Source organism: Glossina fuscipes, unplaced genomic scaffold (genome assembly GCF_014805625.2).
Source record: "Glossina fuscipes isolate IAEA_lab_2018 unplaced genomic scaffold, Yale_Gfus_2 59, whole genome shotgun sequence".
NCBI lineage: Eukaryota > Metazoa > Arthropoda > Insecta > Diptera > Glossinidae > Glossina > Glossina fuscipes.
Genome location: NW_023998431.1, coordinates 2,009,012 through 2,015,742, shown reverse-complemented (window position 1 = coordinate 2,015,742; position 6,731 = coordinate 2,009,012). Strand labels below are relative to the sequence as shown.

The 6,731-nt window shown below is 32.5% G+C and overlaps 1 long non-coding RNA gene across 1 annotated transcript; it reads right to left on the bottom strand.

Moving 5' to 3' along the window:
* Positions 1 to 2,395: 2,395 nt before the first annotated feature.
* On the bottom strand, positions 2,396 to 5,337 carry LOC119637454. Its single transcript, XR_005247252.1, has 3 exons — positions 5,298 to 5,337; positions 5,109 to 5,220; positions 2,396 to 2,432 (listed from the first exon to the last, which is right to left on the bottom strand). It is a non-coding gene; the product is annotated as an uncharacterized LOC119637454 (long non-coding RNA).
* Between the last annotated feature and the right edge of the window lie 1,394 nt (positions 5,338 to 6,731).

The following is a 6,731-nucleotide window of genomic DNA, read 5'->3' as shown; positions in this document are numbered from 1 at the left end:
AATATTGTAGGTAGAGCCAGCGCTGCCAAATATAAATTAAAAGAAGAATTGCCATATTTATGAAAAATTACTTCAGAATTTACATATATTTGACAACATTTCTGCCCTTTTATCAAAAAATGACGATTGAAATGAACTCAAAACATATGAAAATTTCGTTCTTATAAGCTGTGATTTTTCTCATATTCCTTATTACGGGCCTATCTCATTACAAAATTGAAACTGACATTGGTCTGCTTATGCTCCCTAAGCCCTAAGCCCGAGACGACGTGGATAGACCGGGTAGTCCTCTATACTTACTATAAATGAAAAGTTTTTTTTTTATATACAAAATGATAAGTGCTATTTCGCAAATTCAGTTCACTGTGTAAGTGCATGAAAGGATAGTTCGCTTGTATTGTAATGTCGGATTTTTACCTATTTATTTAAGTCTTTTTGAAATTAATAGCTTTATTCTGCGCATTGTCGCAAACCATATGTTTCTGTTAAACAGGTGAACTGCTGTTCTTGTAATTTTTTAATGCTTTTTTGGTGTTCTGGCGTTAAAGTATATGTTCAGACATGATGACATGGCTTGCTTTTCGACAGGTCACAGTGAATATATAACAGTGTGCAGTGCAATAGTACAGGCAAGATTTTTACAAATTGTAAGTAATTATAGAAGAAAAGTACAGTAAAAGCTCCTTATTCGCGCTTCCTTCTTTCCCGTTTTCACTATTCGCGAATTAAAAAAAATTAAAAAAATTGCTATGGTCGCGACAATAAATTTCTTTATTCGCAGATCTAATAAGTACATACATAATAATAAAAGGATTCTAATAGGTATCCAATCACCATTTCGCATTCACGGTTTCAGTATTCGCGGCACATATACCCGATGAGTAAAGAACTTTTACTGTATAAATAATGGAAAAAAAATAATTACAATGTTTTTATGTGATTTTGTGGAAAAAAGCTTCTTTTTTTATTAATTTATTTTACTGAACAATTTCATTACATTGCTAAAATATTTGAGAAATATGTACGACTCCACCCAACTTCAGAGTCCTCAAATTAAGGTGTAGGTGTTTTTTCAAAAGAAGACTTTTGGATTATAGCCAGGTAAACGAAGCGTATGTAGTTCATGCGCGCTGCACTTTGCATAACAACCTAACGGAAAGAGGAACTGATGCTGAAATGAACTCAGAATTAACTGATTTTGTGGACGAAGCTATAAGCAGTAACAATCTAACCGGTATCCAAAGAGAAGGAAAAAGGAATTTGAACAAATTACATAAACATATTGTAATGCATATTAAACAAAATATTTATTTCATGATAAAAACGTTTTCAAAACTTCATTTAAAAAAATAAAAATATCTAAACAACTTCATTTAAAAAGATATAAACATTTAAAAATTTCCAGTTTATTATTATTATTATTATTTTAATTTTAGAGTAATGAATTGAATTCTTAGACTAAAAAAAAGACATTGAGCACTAGCAACACAGGCTATCGGCTCTAATTTAAATAAATGGATATTAGATAATAAGCTTAGTAGTATTAATAAAGTAAAATATTGGATTGATATTCTGTTCTGAAGCTGATTGTAGAATGTCCACGTGGTTAATTGTTCCAAATGCAATACTTGAGGCAGTCGCAGAGAATGTGCTTTATAGTAAGAGTTTGTCCACAACAGCAGATTGGGGGAGAAGACTTCTTCAGGATCCATTGGTGAGTTGCAATTGTATGACCAAGGCGAATTCTCGAAAATGTTTGGATCTTGGTTTGCTCAATCTTTGTTGGATATAAAGGTGGAGTTAATTGAAGGTTAATAAAAGAGTAGTGTTGATGATGGTATTTTAAATTTCCTTCTGCAATTTTCTCTTTAACTTTTCTTCCAATGTACCTTTGAAGATCCAACTTTTCCATGACATCATCCATAATTAGAGGAGCAGAAGCAGCATACTTTGCCGCTCGATCAGCCTACTCATTTTCCAATAAACCGATGTGACTTAGTACCCACAACACTTTAATTTTTCCCTCGGGTGTAGTAATTATATTTCTTAATTTGTTGATGGTGCTCCATCTCGAAGTCGAAGGGTTCCGAATAGCTTCTAATACAGACAAACTGTCGGTGACAATGACGGTTTTCAATTTGTTTTTATGGGCAAGGTTCGCAGCGTGAAGGATAGCTCTGGCTTCGGTTATGAAAGTTGAAGTGCTTTCGTGAAATATGTGGTTGAGAAGAACCCGTCCTGTAGCATCTACCACCGCACAAGCAGGAGGCAGACCAGGAGATTTTGAGCCATCTGTGTACAAAAGATTCCAACCAGCATTGTCCAATACTTGGGTTTTCGCAGCTATTAGATTCCTGAAGACGTAATTTGGAGTATCTAGACAGTGAGATGTCAAAAGAGCAGTCTTTCAAAATCCAGAGAGGTTTAAAAGACTTAAAAATAAGTAAAAAAAAATTTTCGATGAAATTTTTCCCATGATTTAAAGACAACACTTTTCTATATTTTCGTTTATAGTTACTTCTTTTCATATCTGCGCACTTTGGATAAATGCAGTCATACCGTTTAAATTTTCGATGTTGCTGAATACTAATCCTGCGGCAAGTGTGCAAAGTTAGACTTGTCTATTATAGGAATAAAATCATTTTCCGCATTGATCGCGGCTTGTCTGAAATTTAGTACGTTGATGTGTTTTGACGTAAGAACGGACACTATTGGCGCTATATAATGCTTTATTTTAAAAAGTCGTTATATATCGCCGTTATATATTTCGTTATACTGATCGATTCGGAATTGTTTTCTAAGTCAGGCTTGTAAAATTGACGCCAACTTTTATATCCAACATGACTTGAGATAACAAGTGCATACTAACTTGATCTCAGCTTGTCTGTGCGACTTGTTTCCTTTTAAGATATTTTTTTAATGAAATTTGGTAAGTATATTGGGTCACGGACGGACACTTTCGAAAATGGTTCGCATTCGACCACTTTTTCGATCACAACCCATTTTGAAATGTCGTATTTAATGGCCGGTCATGCCAGCCTATGGTAGTTTTACTTGCTTTGTTTTTATTTAATATCAAGGCACGATTTTATAATAAATTTTTGCAATATTTTATTTGACATTTTATTAACAACTATTTAGAATTCATTCCGCTTTACAGCGTAGTAATTTTTCGAGGCATTATATATATTATTATATGATGTCCTTCCTCTCTACGCTAATCGTATTAGAGGAATGCCATCTAATTAGGAAAATATTACAATCAATATCAATCCATTCATCCAAAGTATAAGTTGATTTCATATTTGTGTTCCACATTGCTTATGAGTTGCTTGTAATTTTACCAATTGGAATCTTTGAATTATTTCTATGTTGCAAACCTGCAGATTCCATTAAGAATAAAATCATATTTTAACTTTTTGATTAAGTGACAGATATGGGAATAAAACATATGCACCATATATGAGAATCCGATGAGTTTCCGATTCCAATATTAAGGACTATGGCTTGTAATAAAAACATAGGCACTAAGCAAACAAATGGACGCATTTGTTATCTTTTGACTTACGACAGGTCGTAGACGTATTATCAACTTAATTGCCGCTTGCAATAAAATTTGATTATTACTCTGTTTTAATGTTTCTCAATAGAAAAAATATATTGCACTTATTAAGGAGAATTGCGTTACGGCGGTAGATGAAATCAATGCAGTTACCGTTAAATGAATATACAAAAACACAAATGAATTTAGAATATCTGCCCCGCAACTAATTTGCTTAATAAACTAAAGCTGTACGTTAAGACATGCACATGTCAAACTGACATACATTTATTGTTAAACTTGATATTAAAAAATCGCACACACTCTGACGGCAAGCTTTCAGTGAAATTGATCACATTTGAAAGACTTTCTATTAAATCTCTTGGACATCAATTACTAGTTTAATGTCTAAAAAAGATCCTGCGGGATTATAGATGTTTGAAGCAAAATTTGGTAAATCCACGTAAAGGCTGTTAGAAGTAATTATAAGCATTGCTTGCCATCATTTCTTGTACATTTCAAAGCTTTGGCCATATTATTTTTTTGCTCCTAATGCCATCTCCTTCTAATGGAAATTTCAATCCTTTAGATGTGCATCGAAAAGTAAACAAAATCGGAAGCCAATTCGTAAATGTGAAAGGACAAAAAAAAAAAAAAAAAATTCAACCAATGACGTTACTTACCTAATCTTGGCTTATGTTTTTAAGATCGCAAAGAATATTTTCCTCTTAAGGCGTTCTCTTCATTTTCATCATCAAAGCAATTGGAAAAGTGAAGTGAAGAAGTGAATCGAACTGTTGCCATGATTGCAAAAATTTCGATAAAAAATTGAAGCTTGGCATATATATTCTCATTTTGCCCACATTAAGCAGAAAATTATATTTAATAGTTCTTAGCATATATTGTTCGAGAACTCGAGAAAAAACGGTTATATTGATCATCTAAAACTTCGGTGGAGAAATTCTCGTAGTCAATTGCGAAACAACCCAATAGACAAACGTCTTTAACCCAGTTGAAAAATGATCTCGACAGCTCAAGTGACCGGCATGCTTACCGTAAAATAAATATTTTGCACGTTTATAGTATACGACTTTGGTGCGATGTATAACGTAGAGTCGCCCTAAAATGGGTATAATTAGTCATAGTTTTTCTTAGTTTCAGCCTCTTTATTATCTTAGGGGGTTATATAATCTGAGGGGTTTTTCCGTTTTTCTTCCTTTAAATACTGAAAACGTGATAAAGGAAAACAATTGTGGGCGGTACCAAATTTTGAAATGATTCAAAATTTTGAGTTTTCGAACATACTACGAATGCTTGAAACTTTAAATGCGTGATTCTTCCGCTTGCCGCACGACTACTGGCTTCAAATTTCATCCCGTCGCCTTAAATTTTATGTGTTCAGTTATGCAGGATTTTTTCACTAAATTATAAATAGTTAGGTTATTCGATGAGCGATTTTTCGAAGTGAAATTGACTAGTTCTCTACCCTGCATCACTTAAGGCAACAAGCGCACATTAAGTTTGGACGGATATACACAATAGTCAAAAGCTGCTGAAATTGACTCACCTTTCACTGTAGCGCTCAAGAATCATTTCCTGAATTGATGTTCGCTTGCGGGCAGATAGTCCTGTTTTCTGGGGGTGAACTTGCAAGTCGCAGGGGGAATTGACGCCCTACCCTACAGCGTTTAAATTAAAGATATATTAAGTTTGGGTGAATGTATATAACACCCGCAAGGACTTGAGATGGACCCACCTTTTATTATAGCGATCCAGTCAGAATTACCTTCTGAATCGATCTAAGCTTGTCGGTCCGACTTGTTTTTTTGTATTCAACCTACAGGCCGCATTGACATTGGAGACATTTTTGATAAAATTTGGTACATCGACCATTTCTGGACGAACGCTATTGAAATTGATTCCGGTCAGACCACTTTTTCAACGACTTGCTGCATGTCAATTTATTTTGAAAATTTAACATGCGAATAAGTATAAGGTGGTGTAGGGTGTATTTAGTTTAATGGTGGTTCGTGCCCAAATTTTTAATGGTTTTTTTTTAAATTTTTTTAAATTTTGTTAGAAAAATAATAAAATCTTCCTGCCGAAAGCAAGTGGCTCTATAATTACCTGGCATTGACTGGCTTAGTTACTAACTATTAACAAAATTGACACAGACGATTATTAAACTTTTATTTTTTGCTCTATACAAGCGAATAGAATCAGAAAAACAAAAGTACAAACGCAATTTCTGTAAACGAACAACGTGTTATGCGCAATGGTAGTGCTGAACATAGCGATGACAGTTAAAAAAAAAAATTAAATAAAATTTTTCTATTATATATTAGTTGAAAATTTTTTATTAGTCTTGACTTATTTTTATGCTATTTAAGTGACCATGGCGGTGCATGTATTAAGAATATAAGAGTAACGGGATTCGCCAATTTTCTCATTTCCAAAGTAACGGTTCAAAGATTCCATAAATTATGCATTTTTTCTTTTGCTTATTCCGATATCGTCCAAGAGAACTTTAGGAAAATTTCGATAAATTTATATATTGGATACATTTTTGATTAAAATGGATTCAATCAGTCCACACAATTAAGAAGAAGAAGAATTTTTATATATGTTTACCTTAGACGGAGAGAAAGTTCAACTTTCAAGCGAATGTCGCTTTCTTGCTTTTTTCTTTTCTTTTCTTTTCTTTTCTTTTATTTTTTTTTCTTACTTTTAATTTATTTGAAGACTTGAATTACATTCGTTATGTAATCGATAACACAAAAACAAATATCGTTATAGAAAAGTTCATAAGCATAACAATCATTAGATATATATATATATGAAGAGAGAACGAGAGAGTAAAGAAAATTAAAAATAGTTTTATTGTTTAATTGCTTTGTAGTTATTGTGTATTTGCTTGCATTCATTAATGTAAAATGTAAAATATTTGTCGTCTCCTATGTACATAAAAGTATTACATATTACCTTACTAACATTTATCACATAAAAAGTATACAAAAACATAAATACGTATATATATATATATATATATATATATATATATATATATATATAGTAGAGACACTATTATTTTATACTTGTTAGATATATACGTCTTCTTAAAATAATATTCAAAACCAATAAGCAGCTGAAGGTCGTTGTAAAGTAAATGTTGAACACATACACACAAAAA